The following is an 8,780-nucleotide window of genomic DNA, read 5'->3' as shown; positions in this document are numbered from 1 at the left end:
TTGTACTCAAGTGTGCAACGAGATTAGGGGGCTCCCCTCTCCAGTGCAATACAACAATAATACAGACAAATATATAAATTAGATAAATAAATAAGACAGTGCAATGGAATTTAGTACTGAATAGGGCACAAAGAAACACATCACATCACAATTATGTACCTAGTGAAAAGTTTATATACTAAATTGAAAAAAAAGTTTTCCTATTCAAGGAGTTCCTGAAATGAATGGAAATATGTACCTAGTGAAACGTTTATATATTAAAATGCCCAAAAAAAAAAATTTCCTTTTCAAGGAGTTCCTGAAATGTATGGAGTTGTGCATAAACCAGCAGGTTTTATCAGATCACGAGATTATTTTTTCAACTTCCCGCTGAACCGAAAAAGACTAATCCCTCAGGTGTTTCAAAAAGATAGCGACTCGCTCACGAGTTTCTTTTCGGGTTGGAGGGTTAAATAGATGGTTGTGTTTGACCAGAGACAGAAATTTTCTCAAACTCTGATGAGGACGTCTAGAGCGAGCGCTGGAAAAGCTTAACATTGGATCGTAAGGATAACACTTTGATCTTTGAGGACGTCGTGAACAAACGAAGGAGTGCCTAACAATGGAGCGTAAGTAAATACTTATAATTTCATCTATTTTTAACAATGCTTGTTTGCTAAATAATATTGTTTAAACCATACCTTTATATATACTCAGAAATGCTGTTTTACAGAGGATCATCTGAATGATCAACGTAGATCAGCCTGTAAGTCTAATGTTATTATATTTATGATTCAAAAGTTCTTATAAACTGACTCGATGTCTTATCTATTTTATGACAGACACACAGACACACCAATCCGCTTTCACGCAAGTAACTGTGAAACTTGAAACACCACCAGAACAAGGTGAATATAGTTGTAAACAGATTTAAAATACCCCTAGACCGCTATCCCACACTCTCTCTCTCTCTCTCTCTCTCTCTCTATCTCTCTCTATCTCTCTCTCTCTCTCTCTCTCTCTCTCTCTCTCTGTTCCAGCGACATCCGGAAGTACAACAGTGCGCTTCCGGGTGAATACGTCTTTCCCGTCGAATACGCCGGAGGAGGACACAAACATTTTCCGACTTTTTTGTAAGTTTCTAAAGTCTCATAATATATAAATAGATTCTTAATGTTTATAACATATCTGTTCGGTTGTGTGTGAACAAGGGCAGAGATGTTTTGAATGTGTGCACGAGAGCGTTTTTCAAAAAATCGTATGCGACCACATCTAACGTGTAACACGTGTTTGATAACGGATACTCGCTACATTTGTTTGGCTTGGTGTAGCGGTAGCCGCTGCCGTAAGCTAAGCTTCCAATGTGTTGCTAACCAGATGCTATGTTGCTGCTGTGTATGACCTGTTGTAGGCATTTGCTATATGTTCCGAGGCGTTATCCTCTTTGAGATGTAGCTATATATTGTGTAACGATATGTTTGATAGCTGTTGTTGGTGACATGTGTTCCGAGTTATTGCCGTATGCTAAGCTTCCAATGTGTTGCTAACCAGATGCTATGTTGCTGTTGTGTATGACCTGTTGTAGGCATTTGCTATGTGTTCCGAGGCGTTACCCTCTTTGAGATGTAGCTATATATTGTGTAACGATATGTGGACTATGGTTAGCGGATGGTCATCTTGTAAGGGCTTATGGAAGCATCTTGTGTTTACCGATCGGCCTTCTTCGAAGGATCTTGAATGTGTTATTAGACTTGTCCTATTTGAAGTGTAGCTATATAATGTGTAGCTATATAAACGGTTTTTTGAGATAATAATTATATTATTGATTTGATTAATCGGTTAACTATTAATACAATTTTTATTTACTTTTAATGAAGTATTTATTTTTTAAATATTTTTAAATTTTCTAATTTAGTATGTCTTTTAATTAACAGTTTTGATTATTTTTCAACTTTTTAATTTTTTTTATTTTTCCACCGTAATAACTTTTAATCATGTAAAAATTTTTATTTTTTTAAATTTATTATTAAGTTTCTATTTATATTTTTTTCCTGTTTTGAGATGATTGAAGATCTTACATATTTCTCGTGTGTCATATCTAGCACGTTATAGGGAGGGAGGTGTCAATGAGAACCCATCAGAGGGCCGTCGCATGGAAGGAGGCGCCAACGAGAATCCATCAGAGGGCCGTCGCATGGAAGGAGGCTCCAACGGGAACCCATCAAGGGCACGTCACATGGAAGAAGGTGCCATCGGTAATCCAGGATCAACCACATCGTCTCGTCGAAATGAGCAACCAATCAGACCTAGAAGTCCTATCCCAGGTAATGAGCGAGTCAGGCTTCAGAGAGAACGTCATGAGGTTCTAACAGAAGTTCTACGTACTTACAACAAACTGGTAGATCTGGCTGAGAAGCTCACAAATCCATGGTGATGTTGTATTTTCATTTTTATCTCTTGTAACATTTCTCTGATATATAATCCGTGTGTGTTTGTTATTGTGTAGTATACCATATGCATGTAATCTAGTGGAAATGTATTATGTCTTCCCTACAACCATTAATTACAGAAATCATTGCTTTTGTTTATGGTGTCAGACGCTAGTACAAGCATACCTAACGATCCATTCGCGGCGATAAGACAAATCGGCGATTTATAATCCTTTAGACCTAACAGACCCAAAACAGCGATATGGCGAACGATAATACACAACTGCTCGATCTAACAAGACACATATCAAATGATCAAACACAACCTCTAGACCTAACAATACTAGCATTAAACGGTCAAATACACACACAATCACAACCGCTTGATTTAACAACAGATGATCGCATACACACGCAATCACAACCGCTCGATCGAACAATATTCGCGTTAAACGATCAAATACAAACATCAGAAAGGGACCAGATACACACGCAATCACAACCACTAGACCTAGCATTACTCACATCAAACAATAATGGACAAACAGCGGATGTTCATTTATCAGTCCCCTCATTAAATCAGCCGGGGGGAACACAGACATCAGATGGTCATATACCCCCAAACGATCGCGTACAAACGCTACCTATCGAACTAACATTATTAAACTCAGTTCTTGATTTACCAAGCGCGCAGAACACATCAAATGAACACGAACCCATGACAACTGATGATGTTGATTTCACAAACGCACCTGCCACGCCAGATGAGGACAACTCGCAGCCTGAGGATGTCACAAATGCACCTGCGTCGTCAGATGAATTCACAAACGCCCTATCCACATCAGATGAAATCACAAAAGCACCGGCCGATCCAAATGAACATGAACCCATGCAGATTGCTGAATTCACAAACGCACCAGCCACATCAAACGGTCAAACTCAAACTTCAGCTGACCATTTAAACAACCAATCGTTAGAGGATTCAGTTGAACAGAGAGGTGGACATCGGGTAATCATACGAGATCGTTTCAATAATACAGAACTCAGGACCCCGTTAAACATACCAGAACCCGTTGATAACACTGATTTTCCAGCATTTTACACCGCTATCATGGGCTCGATAAATGAACAGATGGATCACGCATTATCGAACGTATTGCCTGGGGATATGGTTCAATTGGAAGTGGTGGGGGAAAATGTAAATATACATGAGACGGTTCGCATGTCAGACGATCCCGACGTATGTGAAAACGCTGTTCAAAATCTGCTCGATCGACTCGTACAGTCTAAAGCACAAGTCCTGTTTGATAGACAACTAGAGTTTGTCATCCAAATTGTAAGTGATATTCGCGGAGGTATGGGTCAAAAACGTCGAATAGGCAGTCTTTTGGATCATGAAATACTTGTTAAAAAAAGAAAGCATTTACTGGTGCCGAACAATCCGGGTGATACACAACTATGCTTTGCTACATCGTTAGCGCTTTTAATGGATAACTCATTGACGGAGCAAGAGATCTATCGACAAGCACTCGAGTATCAAAGAGCTGTTGGGATGGATGAGACGACCCCTGTTGGATTTAATGATATCAATAAATTCGAGACGCTTTTGGGTCGTAAGATTGTGGTTCTATATAGAAAAGAAGGAGAGTTTGGACCATTGATTCATTTCGAGACAGAATACCCCAAAACCGCAGATCCCTTGGTGATGTTTTTACAAAATCAACACTTTTACGGCGTGAAAAGTCCAGTTGGTTTGATGGGATGTAGTTATTTCTGTTGTTATTGTTACAAGGGTTACAATAATAAGAATCTACATCAATGCCCCGGACATTGTCATGTTTGCATAGACCCGACCTGTAAAACTCGGCCTCTGAAACCCATCCTTTGCAAGGGCTGTAATAAATCATGTCGAAACGCTGTCTGCTATGCCAAGCATCAAATAACCGGTAGAAAAGTTGGCAGCTTTTGCGATAGATACAAAAAATGTCCAGATTGCGGCCTTAACTATTACAAGACCAATAATACACAAGAGGCAAAACATAACTGTTTAGTTAAAAAATGTGTCTCATGTAAAATGCCGCTGAAAGATACTGATATAACTAGGGAACAACATCAATGTTATATCCAACCTCTCCCAAAACAAGAACCCCGTGAAAAAATCGTCTTCTATGACTTTGAAACATATGAGGATCAGGAAAAGGTGCACAAACCCTTTATGGTCTGCACAAAATCACTCCAAGGGGAAGAACATCAATGGGTAGGACCTGATTGCGCCGTAAAGCTCATTGAGCATTTCAGAAAACCTCGTTACAAAGGCACCACTCTTATAGCCCACAATGCTCGTTCATTTGATTCCCAGCTCATTGTATCAGCGATGATTGACATGGGTCTCGTTCCTAAGGTTATCTTGACTGGTAGTAAAATCTTATGTCTCAAGCTTGAGTCAAACTGTCTCAGATTCATCGACTCGCTATCATTTTTACCCATGCCTCTGAGCGCAATGCCTAAAACTCTAGGTTTTGAAGATCAATGTAAAGGGTATTTCCCTCACAAATTCAGCTCATTGGAAAATCTCAACTACGTGGGTTCCTATCCTCAACCATGTGAATATGGGTTAGAACGCATGACAACAGCCAACCGTACCAAATTCCTTGAATGGTATGAAAGAGAATGTCGGGGAACCTTTGATTTCAGGAAGGAGGCGCTGATGTACTGCAAAAACGATGTTGACATTCTAACCGAGGGTTGTACAAAATTTAGAAACGAGTTTCTAAACGAGACAGGCGTCGATCCATTCAATTATGTCACCATAGCATCAGCATGCATGGGCGTTTTCCGTACCAATTTTCTCCGACCTCAGACATTGGCTATAACATCATCCGATAATTACGCGAGACAATATAAAGCCTTCTCACATGCTTCCATCCAGTATTTGGAGTGGATCATACACAGTCAAAAATTGCCTATACAACACGCTTTGAACGGGGGTGAAAAACAACTCGGTCGCTACGTCGTGGATGGCTATGTTGAAATTGATGGTGTAAAACATGTTTTTGAATATCTAGGTTGTTTCTACCACGGCTGTCCCGATTGTTATACACCAACTGAACGTTTCCCTCTGACAAATCAAACCTTTCAAGAATTGTTTGATATTAGCCAGAAGAAACTCTCGACCTTGAAATCGGATCCGTGTGTGCGTCTCACGGTAATGAAAGAACACGTGTGGTTGAACATGAAGAAAACTCATCAGGGTGTGAAAGAGTTCCTGCTTACTTATCAACATCCTGAACCCCTAGCACCACGTCAGGCTCTTTTCGGGGGCAGAACCAGCGTATTCACATTGCGATACACGGCCTCTCTGAATGAGCAAGTGTTCTATGTCGATGTCACCTCTCTGTATCCTTATGTCAACAGCAACTGCGCCTATCCTCTCGGTCATCCGATCGTTATCCGCAAAGACTTTGCCGACCCACGTAAATATTTCGGGCTGATCAAAGCCAAAGTCTACCCACCACGCGGTCTCTTGTTGCCTTTGTTACCTTACAAAACAGCTAAAGGTAAACTGACGTTCCCTCTCTGTAGAACATGTGCCGAAATCAACAACCAAACCTCATCGTGTCACCACGATGACGAGAGCAGGGCTCTGCTCGGTGTTTGGGTCACTATTGAGTTTAACAAGGCTCTTGACCTTGGTTACAGATTGGTTGAAATTGTGGAGGTGTGGCATTTCGACTCAGTGAGCAATAACATCTTTAAAGCTTACATGAACACCTTCCTCAAGGGGAAGCAGGAAGCCTCTGGCTATCCATCCAATGTCACCGATCAGGTGGGGAGGGACAGATACATCAATGATTACATGACACATCAAGGTATCCGGCTGGATCCTGAACGCATCAAAGTGAATCCTGGTAAGAGACAGGTTTCTAAACTTTGTCTAAATTCTCTCTGGGGAAAATATGGTCAGAGAGATAATTTAAAACAAACAAAACTGACCAACAAACCCGAAGAATTTTTTAAAATCATGTTTTCGGGTTTGTATGACATCGATTACTTCGGTTTCATCAAATCAGACACCGCGATGATTCAATACAGCGACAAAAAGAACATTCTTTCACGACCCTCCGACACCTCAAACATCTTTGTGGCTTGCTTTACAACAGCCCATGCAAGATTGTTCATGTACAGATTTTTGGAGCAGTTACAAGACAGGGTTCTATACACTGACACAGACAGCCTCATCTACGTGGTCAGGGATGGGGAAACGGCTCTAAAACTAGGCCAGTATCTCGGTGATCTGACTGATGAATTGGACGGTGACAGCATTCAGGAATTTGTTTCGGCCGGTCCTAAAAGCTATGCCTATCAAACTCGAGATACTAAAAAAACGGTGATGAAGGTTAAAGGTATCACACAGACGCACGAAAGCGGTCTAAACATCAACTTTGACAGTGTCAAAGACTTAGTGGAGGGATACATATCCAGCACGACGCATGGCAACGAACCCGACACCACAACACAGCATCGTCCGTGATAAAAAAGGGTTTCGCGTCAGAAATACTTCATTCGTCAAAAAGTTTAGGGTGGTCTATGACAAACGAAGACTTTTGCCGGACGGACGTAGTGTGCCTTTTGGTTATTAAGGGGAAAAATGGAATTATCACAGGTCGAATTCGATCCGCGTCTCCAAGTGCCTTTTTCATGTTTGATCTCAGGGCCTAGCGGTTGTGGGAAAACATATTTTGTGAAACGTGTTTTGGAAGACTGTCAACATGTTATGAGAAATGTACCTGACAATATTGTATGGATTTATACCTCATATCAACCCTTGTACAACCAATTACAAAAGTTGATTAAAAACATAAAATTCCTAAAAGGTCTCCCAGAATCTTTTGATGACGAAGCCTTGTTCCCGTTACACCAGACTCATCTAATCATCCTTGATGATCTGATCTTCCAAGCATCGGACCATCCTGAAGTGGTGAAAATCTTTACCCAATATAGGCATCATAGAAATATGAGCGTCATATTGTTAACTCAGAATGTATTCCACCAAGGTAAATACAGTCGTACTATTAGTCTAAATAGTAATTACATGGTCTTGTTCAAAAATCCTCGGGATAAATTACAAACCAGTATTTTGGCTAATCAGATATTCCCTACGAAGAAAAATTATTTTTTAGAAAGTTTTGAAGATGCCACCAAAGACGCTCATGGGTATTTATTGGTGGATTTAACACCCACATGTCCAGAACAATACCGTTTGAGAACGGGTGTACTTCCTGATCAGTGGCCTACCGTCTACATTTCCAAAAATTGACATGTCCAAGCTTTTAAAAACAAACGCTCCGCAATTCAGGAACCTGTTTCAAGCCACGGCTAAGAGACGTAAAGACATACTAACCAGAGGTCCACCTTCTTTGATCAAGGTCCTCTGTGAAATTGCTTTCAATCTATTAAAGGGTCATATACCGCTTTCACCTTCACAGTTTAAGAAATTAAAAAAACAAAAGAAAATTATTAGACTATTGGCACGTAAAAAAACAAGTCTTAAGAAAAAACGCGCCGTTTTGACTCAAAGGGGTGGATTTATTCTTCCTCTGTTGGGAACAGTTGTACCCTTCCTAGGTAATCTTTTGGGTGGGTTAATCAACAAAAACTAGCCATCATGAGTTTGAAAACAGCCCAGAAAATGTTTCTTCTCACACCACAACAACTGGAACGTCTGAAAAAACCCGAACCTACCATCAGACAAACTGCCGAACAGGACATGGATGTGAAGATGAAGGCAGTTTTGGAAGATCAATCCTTGTCCCCTCATGAAAAAATAACAAGGTATCAGTCTTTACTTCATCGTTATTTAAGCCTTCTCAAACAAAGGTGAAAAGGAAGAACGACCTCTGACCGTGTCTCTAACCCCTGAGGTTTTGAACCCTTCAAAGATTTCGAATGTTGAGGTACAAGACAAAATGGTGGGGAATGAAATCGAACCCTGGTTCGATATTCTGCATAACATTCCAACGCGTTATCGGAAAAACGCAGACTATGTTTTGAGAAAACTTAAGGATGCTGATAGAAGCTGGACCCCTCGTCATGAATTCATGTTTCAAGATAAGCCGATAAAAGGATCTCACATGACCGATTTACTCAGGCAGATTACTTTGACGAGTAAAAACATCGCGACTCGAACCCCTAGAGGCTGGAAGGAGTTTCTTCACACTCTACACGAACTCAATATTCCGGAGACCACCATCGTCAACCCTCACGCCCGTGACGAATTCAGACGGTTGAAACTCCGAGGTTCGTTAAGCTCTGATGATGACACAAACAAGAGGACATCCATTAGGAAGAAGAAAAAAACTAATAGAAAAAGAC

General features: G+C 40.6%; 1 long non-coding RNA gene across 1 annotated transcript; it reads left to right on the top strand.

Moving 5' to 3' along the window:
* Positions 1 to 401: 401 nt before the first annotated feature.
* On the top strand, positions 402 to 1,080 carry LOC148341652 (uncharacterized). Its single transcript, XR_015839649.1, has 4 exons — positions 402 to 608; positions 697 to 745; positions 822 to 887; positions 1,020 to 1,080. It is a non-coding gene; the product is annotated as an uncharacterized LOC148341652 (long non-coding RNA).
* The last annotated feature ends 7,700 nt before the right edge of the window (positions 1,081 to 8,780 follow it).

Source organism: Idiotropiscis lumnitzeri, chromosome 2, assembly GCF_059441095.1.
Source record: "Idiotropiscis lumnitzeri isolate Australia: NSW breed Sydney's pygmy pipehorse chromosome 2, RoL_Ilum_1.0, whole genome shotgun sequence".
In the NCBI taxonomy this organism is placed as follows: Eukaryota; Metazoa; Chordata; class Actinopteri; order Syngnathiformes; family Syngnathidae; genus Idiotropiscis; species Idiotropiscis lumnitzeri.
The sequence above is the reverse complement of the archived record's forward strand: the minus strand, read 5'-3'. Positions and strand labels throughout refer to the sequence as shown.